An 18,594-nucleotide genomic window follows, 5' to 3' on the forward strand; every position below is an offset into this window, starting at 1 on the left:
TTGCTGGCATGTGGGAGAGAATTCCAAGTAGATCCATAAAAATTATTCTATAAATTGTCATACATTAAACTGCAGTATATACTTAAAAAGAAATCTGGTGGTTAAATGCTAAAATCACTGAGTCAAGAATGGATTTCAACCAGTGAGTTATATGCATCCAAAAATAGTTACAAAGGAAAGACAATTTGGTGTGTAAAAACATTAGTTTTTGTAATATGACTTTGCCATAAAGTTTTGTCTTTTATTACCTACTGTCACATCATAATCAATTTAGTGAATCAGCCAATTTTATTCCTGTTTTGATGAGAATTCATGTCCTTGAATTCAAAGGCTTCGGTGGAACATAGTAACTACCTGGTACCATCTGGATTTGAATCGGCATTTTAGACTGGAAACACTGACATTGAGCAATAGGAACTTCACTTTTGGAAATATCCTGTCCAAAACACATTCATCAGTTTAATGTATAAATACCCCCCCCCATTGATTTTTATCAAAAGCAGTAGTTTTGTACTATTCTGATAAGTATAACTGAAAAACTAGGTAGACGCTTTTGAGTAATCAATTTCTAAGAGAGGCATTCTCTAACCCTCATTCACGTGTGTTCATAAGCATACACATGCAGCCCATTCTCCCCAGGTGTCCATTAATGATCCAAAGTCACACTGTAACCAATCCACATTCATCCACCAATTATTAAATGACTCCAGTCAGTGTGTGTTAGGCTGGGTTGTCCAGAGAAACAAAGCAAGTGACACTCATATATGTATAAGAAAGGGATTTATCTCAAGAAGAAATATTATATCAAGAAGGCATCCCAGCTCCACCTAACTTAAATCCATGGTCCAGTGCTAGCTAGAGTCCACTTCAGACTCACATAGCTACAGGCCAATGATGCAGAAAGGAAACATAATGCAGGAAGATCACAGGTTTGTGGGCATAGAGCAGTGGGTCTCAACTTTGCTCATGCCATGACCCTTTCATACAGTTCCTCATGTGGAGGTGACCCCCAACCATAACATTATTTTCATTGCTCCTTCATAACTAATTTTTCTACTGTTATGAATTGGGCAACCCCTGTGAAAGGGTTGTTCGACACCCCAAAGGGGTTGTGAGTCACAGGTTGAGAACCACTGCATAGTCATGCAAATTCAAGGTTAGTGGAAACATGTCAGGGTGTCCACAACTCTTAGGGTCAGGTGGCCCACGGGAGGCCATCCCTGGAGGCAGATAGAGACCCAGCAGCAGGAAGGTGAAGGGGGCGGGGAGGGAGGGAAGGAGGGAGGGAGGGAAGGAGAGAGAGAGAGAGAGAGAGAGAGAGAGAGAGAGAGAGAGAGAGAGAGAGAAGAAGAAGAAGAAGGAGGAGGAGGAGGAGGAGGAGGAGGAGGAGGAGGAGGAGGAGGAGGAAGAGGAGAAGGAGGAGTCCTCAGTGTCTCTCGTATAAAAAGGCCACCCCCTCCCAGGAGGCATCATCAGACTATGAGTTGACTGACAGGTGGACTCCGCCCCTACACGAGCGCCAGTGGACATAACCGCCCCACAGCAGATAATGTAAAATTAAGAACTGGGGCAACGGTGAGATCCCTGAATGCCATTCGAAATGGATACACACAAGGGAAGTTAGGATTTTATCCTACTGTCTATGAGGTGACTATTGGAGTGAATAGCATAGATATTTCCAAAGCCCTTACTATGATCTAAGTATTGTTCCAAATGCTCTTAATTAATGCAATCTTCTTAATCTGGAGTTTCTATTACTACCCCCACTTTGCGAATGAGGAAACTGGTGAGCATGGAGATGACTCAGGGCGCCTACCTCACAGGGCTCATCAACGGTGGCGGCTAGATTTCAACTCCAGCAGCTCACTCTGGATCCCAGGTTCTTAGCTGCTATTCTCCTCTAGTCTTAGTCTCCTGTCTCAGGGATGATGGTGGACCTCACGAGAATGGGTTTTTCCCCAGGAAACAGATATAGAAGGAAGAAGAACTACAGAAGTAAAGTGGAATACAGAACTATGGGGAGCCATTGTTCTTTAGAAGAAGAAGAAAAGAGAGAGAGGAGAACCACCCACCAGTGTTAGAGAATCCTTGAGAACAATATATGTCAGGGGTCAAATGTCTGTAAGATGTCAAGAAGGAGATCCTTATGCTTTAAAATAAACCATTAATAAATTCACCGATTATGCAATGTTTTGACAGTAAAAGCAGTTGGGAAGAAAGCAAAGCAGATTTATAAGCTATAAGAACACTGTGAAGCTGAGTCGCTTTCTTATCATTGTAGCCTAAACACCTAGCACCATACACCATGCACATCACAGACATTTATTAAATGTTTAAGAATAAGTTAATAGCTCCAAGCCATAAAATATGACGACTGGGCTGGTAATATGTATTCACACTAACATACTTTTAAGTATGATTTAAAAAAGTAGTAAACACATAACTATTCATGTTTGGTTTTTCATATGAAATTTGCTTCTTTTCGAAGAGTAAGTTAGCAGAGTGCATTGCCGTACAGCACTGATGAACCACACACCATTCCTCTGGTTCCTGAGTGCTTCCTCCCCCACTACCATGGCCCAGCCCTACCTGACACATCCAGCTAGACCAGAGGACACACATTGGTAGCGATAAGAGCTCTGGACACTGGAACTCAGGACAGATAAAACCCTCAGGAACAGTCATGGGAGTAGTGTTACCACGAGGGCAGGGGGATGGGGCGGTGGGGGGGGGGGGTGGAGGAAGAAAGGGGGAATACATCACAAGGTTGGATATATAGCCCACCCCCAGGGGACGAACAACAGAAATGTGGATGAAGGGAGACAATGGACAAGTAAGGCATGAAATAACAACAATAAGATATAATTGATGAAGGATTACGAAGGTGGGAGGGGGAGGAGGGAAGGGGACAAAGAGGAGCTGATACCAAGGGCTCAAGTAGAAAGAAAATGCTTTGGAAATGTAAAAATATACAAGTGTGCTTAATACATTTGAATGATGGATTGTGATAAGATTTGTAAAAGCCCCCCAATAAAATGATTAATTGAAAAAAGAAGAAGAATAGGTTAAGCACCAGGAATGGTCTTTGACATTTTTAGATTTTTTTCTTCCCTTAAAAAGCATGTGTGTGTGTGTGTGTGTGCGTGTGTGTATGCGTGTGTGTGTGTGCTTAAAGTTCATGGGAAAGTTCCATTGTCTTTTAATTCCATTTTCCCACTAACTTTTTGAAGGCCTCTCATGTGCATTTAATGTACTATGTTGCTGAAAGAGCAGAGGGAGCTGAAATTAATTACCTACGGTTGCTACTTTACTCATCACTGTTTCTAAGGCACAAACTATGGAAAACCAGTCACTTCCATTTTCCACTTCACGGAAAACACCAGGTCTTAACAGGGAGTAGAAGTGCACCGAGGGAGGTAAAAGGCAATGAAGATGAGATACACTTGCATGTTGAAAAGGCGCAATTCAGTGGATTCCTGCCCCTCCCCCGAGAAGAATTTGTTTCAAAGGACGACATTGATTCTGCAGCTCCGGGAGATGGACATATCTGATCAGAGAACACGGGAGCAGATGAAGGGGGAGGAAGAGAGAGTGGAGCACAGCCTGGCCCACCAGGCCGTGAGGATGATGTTCCTGAGTAGAGCAGCCAGTCCACAGAGAGAACAACATGGCTGGCCCCACTGTGAGACATGATGCCCTTCAGTGACTAAGGGCGATACAGGGGACAGCACCAGAGACACGGTGTGTGAATTGCACCTGACCTGATCCCACCACACCAAGGCAAAGTGTGGGGGAGTGCAGCGAAACAGCAAGGGAATCGAGTGGCAAGATCCCCAGGGAATGCTGAAATTGGACTTTGGGGCCAGGGCGTGGTGCCCCAACAGACTGGACTGGAAAACACTCCTAAGGGCCAACAAATGATCCCTGAACAAACTACAAGCTTTTCTTTCTTGATGTGTTTGTTTTGTTCTTTGTCAGTGGTTTGTTGTTGTGATTTTGTTGTCTGGTTGTATACTGTTGCTTTGTTTTCCTCTGTCTTGTTTTCGTGCATGTTGTTGTCTCCACAGGTCTGTCTAAATAAGACAGGCTGGATGAACTATCTGGAGGCAAAACAACGGGACTGACAGTTCCGGGGGTACTTGGGATAGGGGGAGGTGGGGGGTAAGGAAGTGGTGTTAACAAACACAGGGACAAGGGAACAACATGGGACCCAAAATGGCAGTGAGGAGGGAGTGGCAGGCCTGGTAGGGAAATATCAAGAGTAAGGTTACCTAAACAAGAGGTATAGCTGTAACCCAGGTGGGGACGGAGCATGGTAGTGGGGCAGGAGGAAGGTCAAGGGAGATTGAGGAAAGAGCTGGAATCAAAGGGCATTTATAGAGGTCTAGACAAAGACATGTACATGCAAATATATATATGAGGATGGGGAAATAGATCTATGTGTCTATATTTATAGGTTTAGTATTAAGGTGGCGGAAGGACCTTGGGCCTCTACTCAAGCACTCCCTCAATTCATGAATACTTTCTTTTATTAAATTGGCACTCTATGATGCTCACCCTCCCGACACAACTGCTGAAGCCAAAGCGGGTGAACAAGTAAATGTGGTGAAGAAAGCTGATGGTGCCCTGCTATCAAAAGAGATAGTGTCTGGGGTCTTAAAGGCTTGAAGATAAACAAGCGGCCATCTAGCTCAGAAGAAACAAAGCCCACATGGAAGAACACACCAGCCTGTGTGATCACGAGGTCCCGAAAGGAATCATTTATCAGGCATTAAAGAACAAAAATCATATCATTGGCTGCACACCTCCATGATACGATCGCTGAAGAAAAACAGGTGCATAAGCAAATGTGGCGAAGAAAGCTGATGGTGCCCAGCTATCAAAAGAGATAGTGTCTGGGGTCTTAAAGGCTTGAAGGTGAACAAGCGGCCATCTAGCTCAGAAGCAACAAAGCCCACATCGAAGAAGCACACCAGCCTGTGTGATCACGAGGTGCTAAAGGGACCAGGTATAAGACATCATGCAAAAAAATATATATGTGTGTATATATGTGTGTGTGTGTGTGTGTGTGTGTGTGTGTGTGTGTGTGTATACCATAGTGAATGAAGGGGGGAAGTGCAGAGTGGAGACCCAGAGCCCATTTGTCGGCCACAGGAGATCCCCTCACAGAGGGGTTTAGGAGAGGAGATGGGTCAGTCAGGGCGCAATATAGTACTGATGAAGAACACAGCTTTCCCCCAGATCCTGGATGCTTCCTCCCCCCCAACTACCATGATCCGAATTCTACCTTGCAGGACTGGATAGGGCAGAGGTTGTACACTGGTGCATATGGGAGCTGGATGCACAGGGAATCCAGAGTGGACGATACCTTCAGGACCAGGGGTGTGAGGGGCGATACTGGGAGAGTCGAGGGTGAGTGGGCTGGAAAGGGGGAACCCATTACAAGGATCCACATGTAGCCTCCTCCCTGGGAGACGGATGGCAGAGAAGCGGGGGGGGGGGGGGGGAGGGAGAGTCTGGATAAGGCAAGATATGACAAAATAACAATCTATAAATTATCAAGGGCTCACGAGGGAGGGGGGAATGGGGAGGGAGGGGGGAAAAAAGAGGACCTGATGCAAAGGGCTGAAGTAGAGAGCAAATGCTTTGAAATTGATTAGGGAAAAGAATGTACAGATGTGCTTTATATAATTCATGTATGTATATGTATGGATTGTGATAAGAGTTGTATAAGCCCCTAATAAAATGTAAAAAAAGAATATATATGTAAAGTTAGAATAATATAAAATAATTTTTTCTGAAATAAAAATAAATATACTCCAGTTGAAAAAAAAAGGCACAATTCATGCAAGAACGTATCCCTACAAATTCCCATACCAAAAGCTTACCACTCTGAGAGCAAAGCTAGACTCATTGTCCGCCTACTGCTGCTTCCAACAAACCTAAAATTCCTGCTAAGCCGTCAAGTTGAGAAGAGTTCTGGACCATAGCAGCGCTCTCTTACTTGCAACATGCCGGCCATCTACATGTAAAAGCATCACTAACACGTACGGATTCAAGCCTACCTTTTCATATGCCCCGTGTTTGTGTTATGAGTATGTTTCTTCTTCTTTCAGAGCTTATCATTCCCACCCCACTGCCCCCTGTGTCTCTTTGGAGATCGGCCAGTTTGTTTCTGTTCTTTTAGTGATTGTCCAAGAAATCTCAATACCCATTCTTAAATCACTGAAGTCTAAGGTCACCAGTTTGAAGCCACCAGCGACCCTATAGCAGAAAAAGGAGACTTCCTACTTCCATAAAGAGTCACAGTCGCTGAAGTGCACAGCGGCAGTTCTACTTGGTCCTATAGGCCTGCCCAGGGGTGGAAGAGACATGATGGCAGTGAGGTTTTCAGTGTGTTGGGAGAATTTTGAAAATACACCAGAGGCGCTCTGGGGCCTGGTGGGTTACGCTTGGGCTGCTAAGCACGGGTCAGCAGTTTGAAAGATGTGGCCGGCAACGCTTGCAAAGGTTAGCCAGTTTCAGAAACGCACAAGGCAGCTCTACTCTGCTCCCGAGGGTCACTGACAGAACTGACTCCGAGCAGTGACATTTTGGAAAGGGTGTCCAACGCTTACCGACACAGCAGACAATAGCTGACTGCTTTCATTCCACTGGTCTCCTGTCGACTGATGGATGTTCTATGTTTTAATTGTATCCTGTTTTGTCGTGGCGGTTTTTTAACTCATCAAGTCATTATTATTTTTCCAATAATGAGTATGCATTGCTATTCCCCATAGTGGTAGAAATTCGGGTGCTCCTCCTTCCCATCATGGGGCGGAGTTGCTCTGCCCCACCCTCGTGAACTTGGATGTGGCTGCCTGGTTTGTTTGGGCCAGTGAAAGGGGAGCCCTCGTAACTGGGTCAGGTCGGATCGGAAGGAACGCCATTAGGGGCTGTTACTCCTTTCGCGGTTGCCTTTTCCTCTTGTCACAGGAACCGGCAGCATTCCAGAAGCATCCACAGGTGGAGGAGTCCTCACCCTGAGCCCTTGAGATAAGACAGTGTGAACGTAGGGTCCAGCCAATGCCCAGTGGACATACAGCAGAAGTGGGACGATAACCTTGATTCTTTCGATTCACTGAGCATTTGGGACTCTATTATGCCAGACTGCTGTGCTACACCATAGCCTGTCTTGAGGGGTTAACTCATATTTTCCCAGTTTCTATGCTCTCAGACCTTCCTTCTGCCTTCCTTAGCTTCTGCTCCAAACATCTCCTTCAGGATTTTCTTTAGTCTGGTTTTGCTGGTGGTGAACTCAGTTTTCGTTGGCTAGAAATGACTTTATTTCATTTCCTTTAAAATGAAATATTCTTTCAAAATATTTTCCCTAGGCATAGGATGTATGTTGACAGCTCTTCTTTCAGCACAATGGAGATCTAATCCTACCCTCTCCTGGTTCCAATTATTGCTGTGAAGAGGCAACTGTAATTAAATCACTCTAAAAATAATCTGCCTGTTTGTCCTTGGAATTCTTCTCATATATGTTTGGTGCTCCCCATTTTACTATGTCTGGGCATGGATTTCTCTTTATTTAGCATATTTAAGGTTGTGCTGGGTTTCCTAAGGCCATGACTTACGGTCTTTAATCTATGTAGGCTCGTTGGCCAATATGATGTGTCTCACAGTCAAACAGGGAGCTTAGCTTTTCCACCAATGAACATGTGTGATAGTTAGGTTCTATGTCAACTTTGGCAGGCCAGGATTCTCCCAAGATGTATAGTGTGTGGTCTACTCCAGGATAAGATCTTAACATGGAGCAGCCAAACAATAAGTCTTGATACAATTAAGGAAGTTTACTCGGGGTGTGGCCTACTCATCATATAGATTCACAGCTGTGTGGAAGCTCACTTCCAATACTGGATCTGAATCTTGCATCTGGTTTATAAACTTCCCGTTATATCACCTGTTGATCGGCTGACGACTGACTTGGGGTTCATTCAGCTGAGCTCTGATCCATTCAGCTTGGAATTCACCAACCTGTGGTCTTCCTGCTTTGTCTTCCTGCTTCTTCCTTATCAGCCCCTGCAGCTACAGGAGTCAGGGGAAGCCCTTAACTTACACCTGACCCACGGTCTTGAACTGGACTGGAGTTAACCACTTCTACAAATGTGTGAGTCATCTCTTCATATAAAACTCTTTCTAGGTGAACAAGCGGCCATCTAGCTCAGAAGCAAAAAAGCCCACATGGAAGAAGCACACCGGCCAGTGCGATCACGAGGTGCCAAAGGGACCAGGTATAAGGCATCATGCAAAAAAAAAAAAAGATATATGTGTGTATATGTATATATGTGCATATGTATGTATATGTATGTGTACCATATTGAATGAAGGGGGAAGTGCAGAGTGGAGACCCAAGGCCCAAGTGTCAGCCAATGGAGATCCCCTCACAGAGGGGTTCAGGAGAGGAGATGGGTCAAGTAGGGTGCGAGGTAGTACCAATGAAGAACACAGCTTTCCCCCAGATCCTGGATGCTTCCTCCCCCCCAACTACCATGATCCGAATTCTACCTTGCAGGACTGGATAGGGCAGAGGTTGTACACTGGTACATATGAGGGCTGGAGGCACAGGGAATCTAGGGTGGATGATACCTTCAGGACCAAGGGTGTGAGGGGCGATGCTGGGAGAGTGGAGGGCGAGTGGGTTGGAAAGGGGGAACTGATTACAAGGATCCACATGTGACCTCCTTCCTGGGAGAGGGACGGCAGGGAAGGGGGGGGAAGGGAGACTCCGGATAGGGCAAGATATGACAAAATAATGATGTATAAATTACCAAGGGCACATGAGGGAGGGGGGAGCGGAGAGGGAGGGAAAAAAAAAGAGGACCCGATGCAAAGGGCTTAAGTGGTGAGCAAATGCTTTGAGAATGATTGGGGCAGGGAATATATGGATGTGCTTTATACAATTGATGTATGTATATGTATGGATTGTGATAAGAGTTGTATGAGTCCCTAATAAAATGTAAAAAAAGAAAAGAGGAGAAAAAAAAAGAAAATGATTAGGGCAAAGAATGTACAGATGTGCTTTATACAATTGATGTATGTATATGTATGGACTGTGATAAGAGTTGTATGAGCCCCTAATAAATTGTTTAAAAAAAAACAAAAAACTCTTTCTAGGTGCATACAAGCGGTTTTGCTTCTCTAGAGAACCTATTCCAATACAGACATGAGATATTAAAATGAGATTGAAAGTATGTTGCATATTATTCACTTTCAGAAAGTAGTCTGGAGGGTGGGATGGAAAGAGGAAACCGATTACAAGGATCTACATATAACCTCTTCCCTGGGGGGATGGACAACAGAAAAGTGGGTGGAGATGTTTGACAGTGTTAAGATATGAAAAAATAATAATAATTTATAAATTATCAAGGGTTCAGGAGGGAGTGGGGAGTGGGGAGGGAGGGGAAAAATAAGGAGCTGATACCAAGGGCTCAAGCAAAAAGCAAATGTGTTGAGAATGATAATGGTAACAAATGTACAAATGTGCTTGACATAATGGATGGATGTATGGATTGTGATGAGTTGTACGAGACCCCAATAAAATGATTTTTTTAAAAAGAAAGTAGTCTGTCATCTGTGTATTTTAGAGCGTTTTCCTCGAAAATTGGTAAAATTAACATTTCAGAGCCTAAAGATCGAAGCATCAGATATTTGAAAAATCGAATGCATTACTTCAGTCCGTCACGATTATGCTGAATAACGAAGATGTTATTGTCTACTTACCAGCCTGACTAGGAATTCTGGTGGTGCGCTGGCCTGCTAACTGCAAGGTTAGCATGGCTCAAACACACCAACCACTCTGCGGGAGAAAGCAGAGGGAGTCTGCTCTCAGAGAGATTTACCGTCTCAGAAACCTTAAGGAGCAGGTCTGCTCTGGTTTGTAGGGTTGCTATGAGTTGCAATTGACTTAGTGGCAGTGGGCATTGGTCTACTTGTTTATTTCCAACCTCATTCAAAAAGTTTCACAGACAAAGTCACACTAGGAGTGTCCAGTAGAGTCTGCAATAGAGCCACCTTTCCCCACCACTACCGCCACCTCTTATATTACTTGTCCAGATGCTGAAAAAAGCACACTGCTTTCTTCACGCTGTATCTGAGAGCGTTCTCCATCAGTGTTCTTGACAAGTGCCATGGCTGCTAAGACAGGGTGCCAGTGCATTTGCTCTTATTAACATGCTGAAAATATTTGCTCCCCTACAGCTGTCATTTTGCATAGCCATGGACACAAAGCACAGATACCATCTGGGATATCCTGGCAAAGGAGAGCATGGCTGTTTGAAATTACCCTCTAACTTAATTTCACAGTTTTAAAAATCCTTGCTTCTATCATATGTTAATCAGAGAAAGTAATGAACAGTTATCTTTTTAGTGATAAATAACTGAAAATTAAGAAGCTGCTATGAATGGGACCAACTAATAATTATGTGACTGGAACATGAGGAACGAAGAACCAATAATATAAAATTAATTAAGGTACTTGCTTCGGCAGCACATAGACTAAAATTGGAATGAAACAGAGAAAATTAGCATGGCCCCCGAGCAAGGATGACATGCAAATTCATGAGCATTCCATATTTTTCAACATATATAAAAATCTATTAATTCCCTTATTCTTTCACTTTCCTCAACTCTGGTATGCACCAAAAAGAAATCTTAACTTTCCTGTGCTATCATTATAAAAATAATAAAGTATTTTCCTAGTATGGAAAAAAATTAACTAAAGCTACTTAAAGAAAATTTTGGTTTTATTGATTTATTCATTTTGGTCTATTACAAAGAGGTTTCCCTGATGGTAAAAATGCTTTACAATGCCTATAACTGTGATTACAAGACAAATTGGTTGAGTTATGTTGCTAGTAGCCTTTGGCTTATAGGGCTCATCAGGAGTCCAGAAAAACAGAGCTATGTTAATTAAAAAAATGTTAAAACTGTCAACAGGAATATAAAACATGAGGTGACTACATACATCTAAATTGGTGTTTCCTTTCAGGGAAGTGATGTCATTAAAAATGACAAAGTAATAATCTCTAAAAATTATTGCCTTAAAAAAAAAAAAGCTGTGATAGAACTGTCAAAAACCCTTAGGATAAACCTTTCTTTCCCCAGAACTCTGGATGTTAACCCAAACCTTGTGACAACCTGGGGAGCACTTAGCTCAATTAAAATGGCGGGATTCTGATAAGAATGAACTTCATAACATTTTGATTTCTCTGTCCCCAGCTCCTTCTCCTCAGGTCTGTGCTACTTGGCTCGTGACAGCCACCAGAGGGGAAAGATTGAGGATGAGTTCTTCAAAGCCTCCTTCCCAGAAAATGGTTGTTATTTTGACACGGTTGAGGGTACCTTGCAGGATACTACTTCCAAGCTGTGTGTATTTGAAGCTGAGGTTAACCGGTGCCAATGCCTTTCCCCTGGACATCTGTCAAGGACACTTATGGGCAATTTTATAACTTTGCAGTTGCCTGTACATTAGATAACCATTGAGGCAAATCGCCTAACCTACTGTAAGTTTCAAAGAAAAATCTAGGGAATGAGATGTTCAGAGGAGCTTTGAAAAGCTTCTACATGTTCCTGGGTCTATAGAAGACTGTATGCATACCCAGAGCTATGTCCATACTCCAGAAAGACATAAAAAAGACCCTAAATTCTCACGTCTGGCGTACCTTGAGGCACAACACAAGGAGAATGTGAAAACTAAGGTAGAGTTGTCAACTGCTCTTGGCTGAGTGTTGAAGGAGGGCCTGCAGCTGCACATAAGAACATTGGTGAAGCCCGGATGCTTACTCTTTCCAGATGGTCTACTGAGTCATTAGCTGCCTACAACGCTAACCAAGCTGAATTCAGAAGAGGAATGAACATCGAATAGCATTTTGCCATCAGATGGATTTTGGCTAAAAGCAGAGTATCACCAGAAATATGTTTCCTTGTGATTTAATTAGCCATGCAAAGGCATTTGACTATATGGCTCATAGCAAACTGTGGGCAACATTGAGAAGAATGGGAATTCCACACACTATAACCACACACACACTCTCACACACCAAAAAGCATGCTGTAGTATTCACACTTAACTGGAACAGGTTTGAAGACTTGTTGTTTCCAGGTATTTAATTTTTTCATATACAATTAATTGAACCTGTCCCTGAAAAAGCCTTGATGTTCAACTTATAAGACAAACACATCAAATTAACTAATAAAACTATGTTGAAGAAGCGGAAAGAAAATCTGTCTAAAGAGTAAAAAGGGAATTATAACAGCAATGTCTCATTAGATAAAGAATATCAATTATGAGATATAAATTATTTTTTAAAAAAACAACAGAAATTCCAGAATTGAAAAAGACAATATCTACATTTTTAAAAAAATCACTAGAGAAGTAGTTTTCAACTAGAAAAAAGAATCAATAACCTGAATGTATGCCTATTGAGATTATCCATTAAGACAAATAGAAAGGAAAGTGAACAGAGACTGGCATGTGAGACACACACACATAAGCATGCCAACATGGGCACAATGGAAGTCTAGAGAAGAGAGGGAGAAGGGGGCAGAAAGAGTAACTGAAGAAATCATAGCTGGGCGCTCACCAAATCTCACAAAAATCATTTCTCGACACCACTAAGAAGCTCAACCAATGCCAAGTAGTGTAAACCCAGAAATCCACAACCTCACACATCATAATCCAACATGGAAAAAGCTTAAGACAAAGGATCTTGACAGCAGCAAGAGAAAAGCGCCTCATAGCACATAGAACCCCCAACGAGATTCATCACTGTGTTCTCAGCAGAAACCACAACTTCCAGAGGCTGCGGGATGATATATTCAAAGTACTGAAATACAAGGGCTGTCTACTACAAATTCTACATTCAGCAAAGTATAAAAATAAAGAAGAATTAAAGACTTCAAGATAAACAAAAACAGAGAATATGTCCCTAGCAGACCTTCCCTGCAAGAAATACTAAAGTTCTTCATACTAAAAGAAAAAGACACTAGATCATAACTTGAATCCCCATGAAGTAATAAGAACCCTTACTGGTAAATTTAACTATATACCGTATATACTCAAGGATAAGCTGACCTGAATAGCAGCCAAGGCACCTAATTTTACCACAAAAAATGGCATTAAAAATATGATGGAAAACTCAGCTTATATGAGTATACACAGTAGGTAATTTAAAAATAAAATATTGATATTTATAACTTTTTCTGTTAGATTAAAAGCACTTCTTAAGTTGGGATTTTCTAGGGAAATAGACATGTGGATCTTAATTAAAATCTTTTAAAAAGAGAGCTTAAATGATAAGACTTGGCATACACAATGGTGAAACTGGTATATCTAAAAACTTGCCAGCTTGCATCTCAAGAACCACGAGTCAGGTCAAAATACCTCTAGATGGACTGAGGTAGTTAGTTTATTGTACCAACCTGGCCGATAAACACATCTGGAATTAAGTGAAGGGTGGAGGGATAAATGGCTCGGTGAGCCTCACCTTCCTAGTTCTCAGATTGCTTGCTCTCTGATAGTTGGACCAGGGTGCAGCTGTCTTAGCCAGTTCCCTGCTTTAGCTGGCAAGGCTCACTTCCTGCAAGACATCCTAAGGAGAAGCCACATGGACCTACCCTGATGCAGCCCTGGGTGCTCGAGCAGCTGTATGGAGACCCCTGCCAGTGCTGAGATGCTTAACACATTCACTGAATCGGCTTTCCTCCTGCAGTCAGCATCATTGCATCTGTTTTGTGAGATGGAGGAGTACTTTGTGGACTGGTGTCAGACATATCGGTTAATGGTTTAATGTTGAATTTGTGGGCTTGGGCAGCACTGGGTTGGGGTGTTTTCTTGATGCGCACTTAACCTTTATAGTAAAACTCTCTCTTACACATGAGTTTCTGTAGATTTGTTTCTCTAAAGTACCCAGACTAACACAATATGGTACCGAGAGTGGGGTACTGGAAAAACAAATCTTAAGATGGAGAGTAGATGTCTGTTTGACCTTTCCCTTATGGTACTTTTTCTTTGTCTAGCCAGAGGTCAAATAAAGCCACACCTTACTTGGTTGTTTTCTGGGAAAAATATGGGAAGTAGGAAAATAGAAAGTTTGTAACCCAACTTGCTTTCAGCCACTAAAATTTGATCTTTAGATGGGTTTAGGCCATTCCTGCAAAGAAAGCTTTGAAAAGATAAGCCCCACCCAGTGCTTTGGAGTACTTAAGAACCAGTAGTCTTTGTCAGAAGCTGGGAAAAATCAGAAACCATGAAGAAAACTACTCTCTGGGACTGAACATTAAAGGGAGCCTGTGGGCAGGCTAAGATGCTTGCCAGATGACTACCTGGATCTACTAGTTGAGTGGAAGTGGGAGAAAAGCAGCAATAGAGAGACAGGTTGAATTTGGCCACTGAAATCTGTGGACTTGGTTTATAAGGGGTAAAAACGGAGAAGATGAGAGTGGGTTGACTGGTCTAAAGTTCATGACCTAGCATGAGGGGCCTAGGTTTGTTGAGTATTGGTGAGAGCCCATGGTCTAAAGGCAAAGCAACCAATGGGCACCCTGTGGAGGCTGAGTAAGGCAGCCCTCATTGAGTTGACCAGAACCCAACCAGCTGGAGATTTTTGAGCCTGTGAACTGGTGCATACTGTTGCTGACTTTATGGATGGCCTGTCCGGATTTGACTTTGCTTATGGATGCAGACTTCACAAGGTTCCAACTGTAATGAAGACTCTTCATGTTGAAAAATATGATTGTCTCCTCAGAGCACTGGGTTGATGTAAGTGGGCAGTATATTAATTGGATACTCAAAATTGGGGGGATAAAGGCATGAAGTGGTTGGCTTACAAGAGCCTCGCCTTTCTAGTTCTCCAGTCTCTTGCTCTCTGATGGTCGGACCAGGGTGCAGCTGCCTTAGCCAGTTCCCTGCTTCAGCTGGCAAGGCTCACTTCCTGCAAGACATCCCAGAGGAGAAGCCACATGGACCTACCCCAATGCAGCCCTGGGTAGCATTGTGTAGTGGATTACTCCCTGGGCTGCTAACTGCAAAATAAGCAGCTCAAACCCACCAGCCACTCATTAGGAGAAGACAATGAGGCTTTCTGCTCCCATAAAAGTTCACAGTCTCAGAAACCCAAAAGGACAGTTCTCTCTGCCCCAGGCTCACTATGAATCAGAATCAACTACTGCACAGGGGGGTTGGGTCTTGGTTCTTGAGTAGGGTTTCTGGAGAAAGACCTGGAAATCTGGTTTATAGAGACTGTTTGTTTTAACACTTTAAAATTTTATTTTCAACAGTTTTGTTGGAAAGTAATTTATATATTATATAATTCCATAGTTCAATCACTCAATTATATCATGGAGAATTGTACAATCATCCCACATCAATTTTAGAGAATTCCCTCTCCCCCAGAGATGGATTGTCTTTAGGATGATTCATGCGATCACAATCCATTCTAGTGCTCCCTCTCTCCTACCATCTTCATTAGTTACTCCTGAAATCCCTGTTCCTTCCCTATCTTGCCCCCACCCCCACCCCTGTACTCCCTGTATCCCCTTGTATCCGTTATTATCATTAAGCACCCACACCTCTGGAGTTTCACAGCTGAGAGACCCAACAGAAAATAATGGGAAACAAAATCATGCTAAGGTGATAAGGGTAAAACCCTAATAGTACACACACACAAATACTAATAATGCCTAAGAAGGAAAAGACCACCAACAATTATCAAAAAGCCAGGGAAGAAATTTCCGTCATGGAACCAGTAAGAAACACTTGCACCCAGAACAAATTAAGGTCTCCTCTATAGGGTGGTCAACTGGCCAAGTCCAGCATAATCAAGATTACAATGGTCCCTGCCCGGTAGTAAGGCTGATCGAGACTCTTGTCTGTGGCTACAGTGGATCTGCCAGGGGCTCAGTCTGATCAGATACTCTGCAGATGGTCTTACAAAAATTACAGTCAAGAACACTCTTTCAAGCAGTTCTCTACTGCCACACGAAGTCGCTATGAATCAGTATTGCCTCAACAGCCTGCCACAGCAATTTACATTACATTACATACATTACATTGCGTTGCGTTGCATCGCATCACATCACATCACATCATATCACATCACATTACATTACATTACGGAACAGCAACTAATCTAGTATTTGGCCAGAGCACTGGAAATCACAGCCTAGCCATATTGACACACAAAATTAGCCATCAGAAAAGAAAACCACATAAAGCAATACCTACTTATCTGGTGATACATGGCATACATGTAAAAAGATGTAAGTTTTATAAAAATTGCAACACAGAGAAGAAGGGGTGGGATTAGATAGCAATGTTTCTATATTTTTAAATTTAAGTTTCTATGAATTCCAACTAGATCATTATGCATTAAGATGTTAATTGTAATCCCTAGTACAATTACATCAAGAAAAGAGGCAGACCCTTGAGGAGATGGATTGACACAGTGGCACAGGATTGAGCAGTGTCTCACTCTGATGTGCACAGCATCACTAAGGGTCAGAGCTGACTCATGGCACTACCACCAACAACAATCTCATATCCATGTGTGTGTTTGGAGTTTGTCATAAGTTACTGACAATGCTTACTGTGTGAGTTCTAGCACTTCCTGTCTTGGTGCTTAGACTAGATAGCTAATCTTTGTACAGACATCACAGGATTGCGCCCTGGAGACAGCAGGAGAAGTCCATGTCCCACTGTCTGTCCTGGACATGCCCTTCACATGGAGCATCTACTATCTCTCACTGCTTATAGAACTATGACTGACACCACCACCACCAACTGTGGTCCAGGTCCTGGCCAGGCTGGATTGGGACACCAATCTCAATGTCCTAGCTGTCCCCAAGGATGTGTGTGCCTGACTGCCAGGGCCCTGTGGCATCTCCACTGCTTCTGCCCATGCTTCACTGTCCCATTGAAGTGAAAAACACAAGTTCAAAAATGAAATTATTAAGTATTTCAAGATAGTGGCATCAGAGCATAAAATGAAATGTACAATATTTCTTCCAATGATCATGAAGTTGACATAGGACTAGAGAATGTCTTGTTCTGTTTTACAAAAGAAACCAACTCAACAGTAACTAAGAACCATCCTTTGAGAGCAGGACCCTGGGTCACATGCACATGAAGACAGCTCTGGCTTTACTTGTCTCTTCCCCCGTGAATAGCACTGTATGGCCTTGGGTGGTTTTTACTCCTGTAACACCCAACATTGAGTCATTTGTGACAGTCAGTTTCCCTCTCCCATAGGCTTGTCCATGTGTCAGGTAGTCCTTTGGAGATGACTTGTTCTATCTCTTCGAAGAGCCTTTAGGACCATTCCTTCTAACCCAGCGAATACTTCTCATCAATATCTTTTGTTTCCCACTAACAGTTGCCTAGTGCCCCAGAAGAGAGATGGACATTTCTTGGACAATGAGATAGCTCTTCTATTTAAATTTGCGGCTCCTTCCTCATCTCTCCTTCTGCTGATGATGATGTGTGAAAAGGAGAGGTCAATATTTAAAGCAATCAAATTCTAGGTACCCAGTGATTACATTTTAAAGAGTTCAAGAGAAGACATGTTTGGGTGATGTGTTGGTCCACCAGCAAACAAATTTTGGTTTACATTTCCTGCAAACTCTGGATCAAAATCAAAACAAACTTGCAGCCATGGAGTCCATTTCAACTCATAGAGATCCCGTGTTACAGAGTGGAACTGAAAACCTTTATAGAATTTCTTGGCTGCAATCATCCTAGGGAGACCTGGTGGCATAGTGGTTACATGTTGGGCTGGGATCCCAAAGGTCGGCAGTTTGAAACCACCAGCCTCTCTGTGGGAAAAAGACAGGGCTTTCTGCTTTTGTAAACAATTACAGTCCTAGAAACTGAAAGGGGTCAGGTCTACCCTGCCCTATAGAGTCATGTGAGTAGGCATCAACTCATTGACAGTGAGTTTGTTTTTGTAATCATCATGAGAGCTGATTATTAGACCTTTCTCCTGTAGAGCTGCTGGGTAGGTTCAAACTATCAACCTTTTGATTAATTAGCAAGCACAAACTGTACTACCTAGAGTTCATATATTCTGCATAAGATGCACATTTGTGGTTATCACCAATGAAGCACATGGTCATCAATGGAGTAATGATCTTTGAGAAATAAGCATTGGAAATGAGAAATAAGAAATGAGTACTTCACAGGTGGCCCAGTAGATTTAGTAATAATGCATCAGGAGTAGTGATGTAAATAGTATTAAGTACATGGTATTAAGGGATCTATTTCCAAAGAGCCATAGCCCTTTGATGAATAACTATTTGTGTTATTCCAGGTTGACTAGAGAAAAAAATGTCCAGGGATATATATATATATATATATATATATATATATATATATATATATATATATATATATACATATATATACACACACACATATTTATATGAGCTTTATATCAAAAAGCAATTGTATATTGAGAAAACATCCCGATCAAGTCTATAAATCTGATATTAGCCCATATATCCAACACTAGTCCATATATTCCTCTTCAGACTTACACAGCACATGCAAAGATACCA

At 42.5% G+C, this 18,594-nt stretch overlaps 1 non-coding gene across 1 annotated transcript; it reads left to right on the forward strand.

Moving 5' to 3' along the window:
* The first annotated feature begins 10,515 nt into the window (after positions 1-10,515).
* On the forward strand, positions 10,516-10,621 carry LOC142455720 (U6 spliceosomal RNA). The gene has a single exon (XR_012785866.1). It is a non-coding gene; the product is annotated as a U6 spliceosomal RNA (small nuclear RNA).
* Positions 10,622-18,594: the final 7,973 nt, after the last annotated feature.

Source organism: Tenrec ecaudatus, chromosome 8, assembly GCF_050624435.1.
Source record: "Tenrec ecaudatus isolate mTenEca1 chromosome 8, mTenEca1.hap1, whole genome shotgun sequence".
Lineage (NCBI taxonomy): Eukaryota > Metazoa > Chordata > Mammalia > Afrosoricida > Tenrecidae > Tenrec > Tenrec ecaudatus.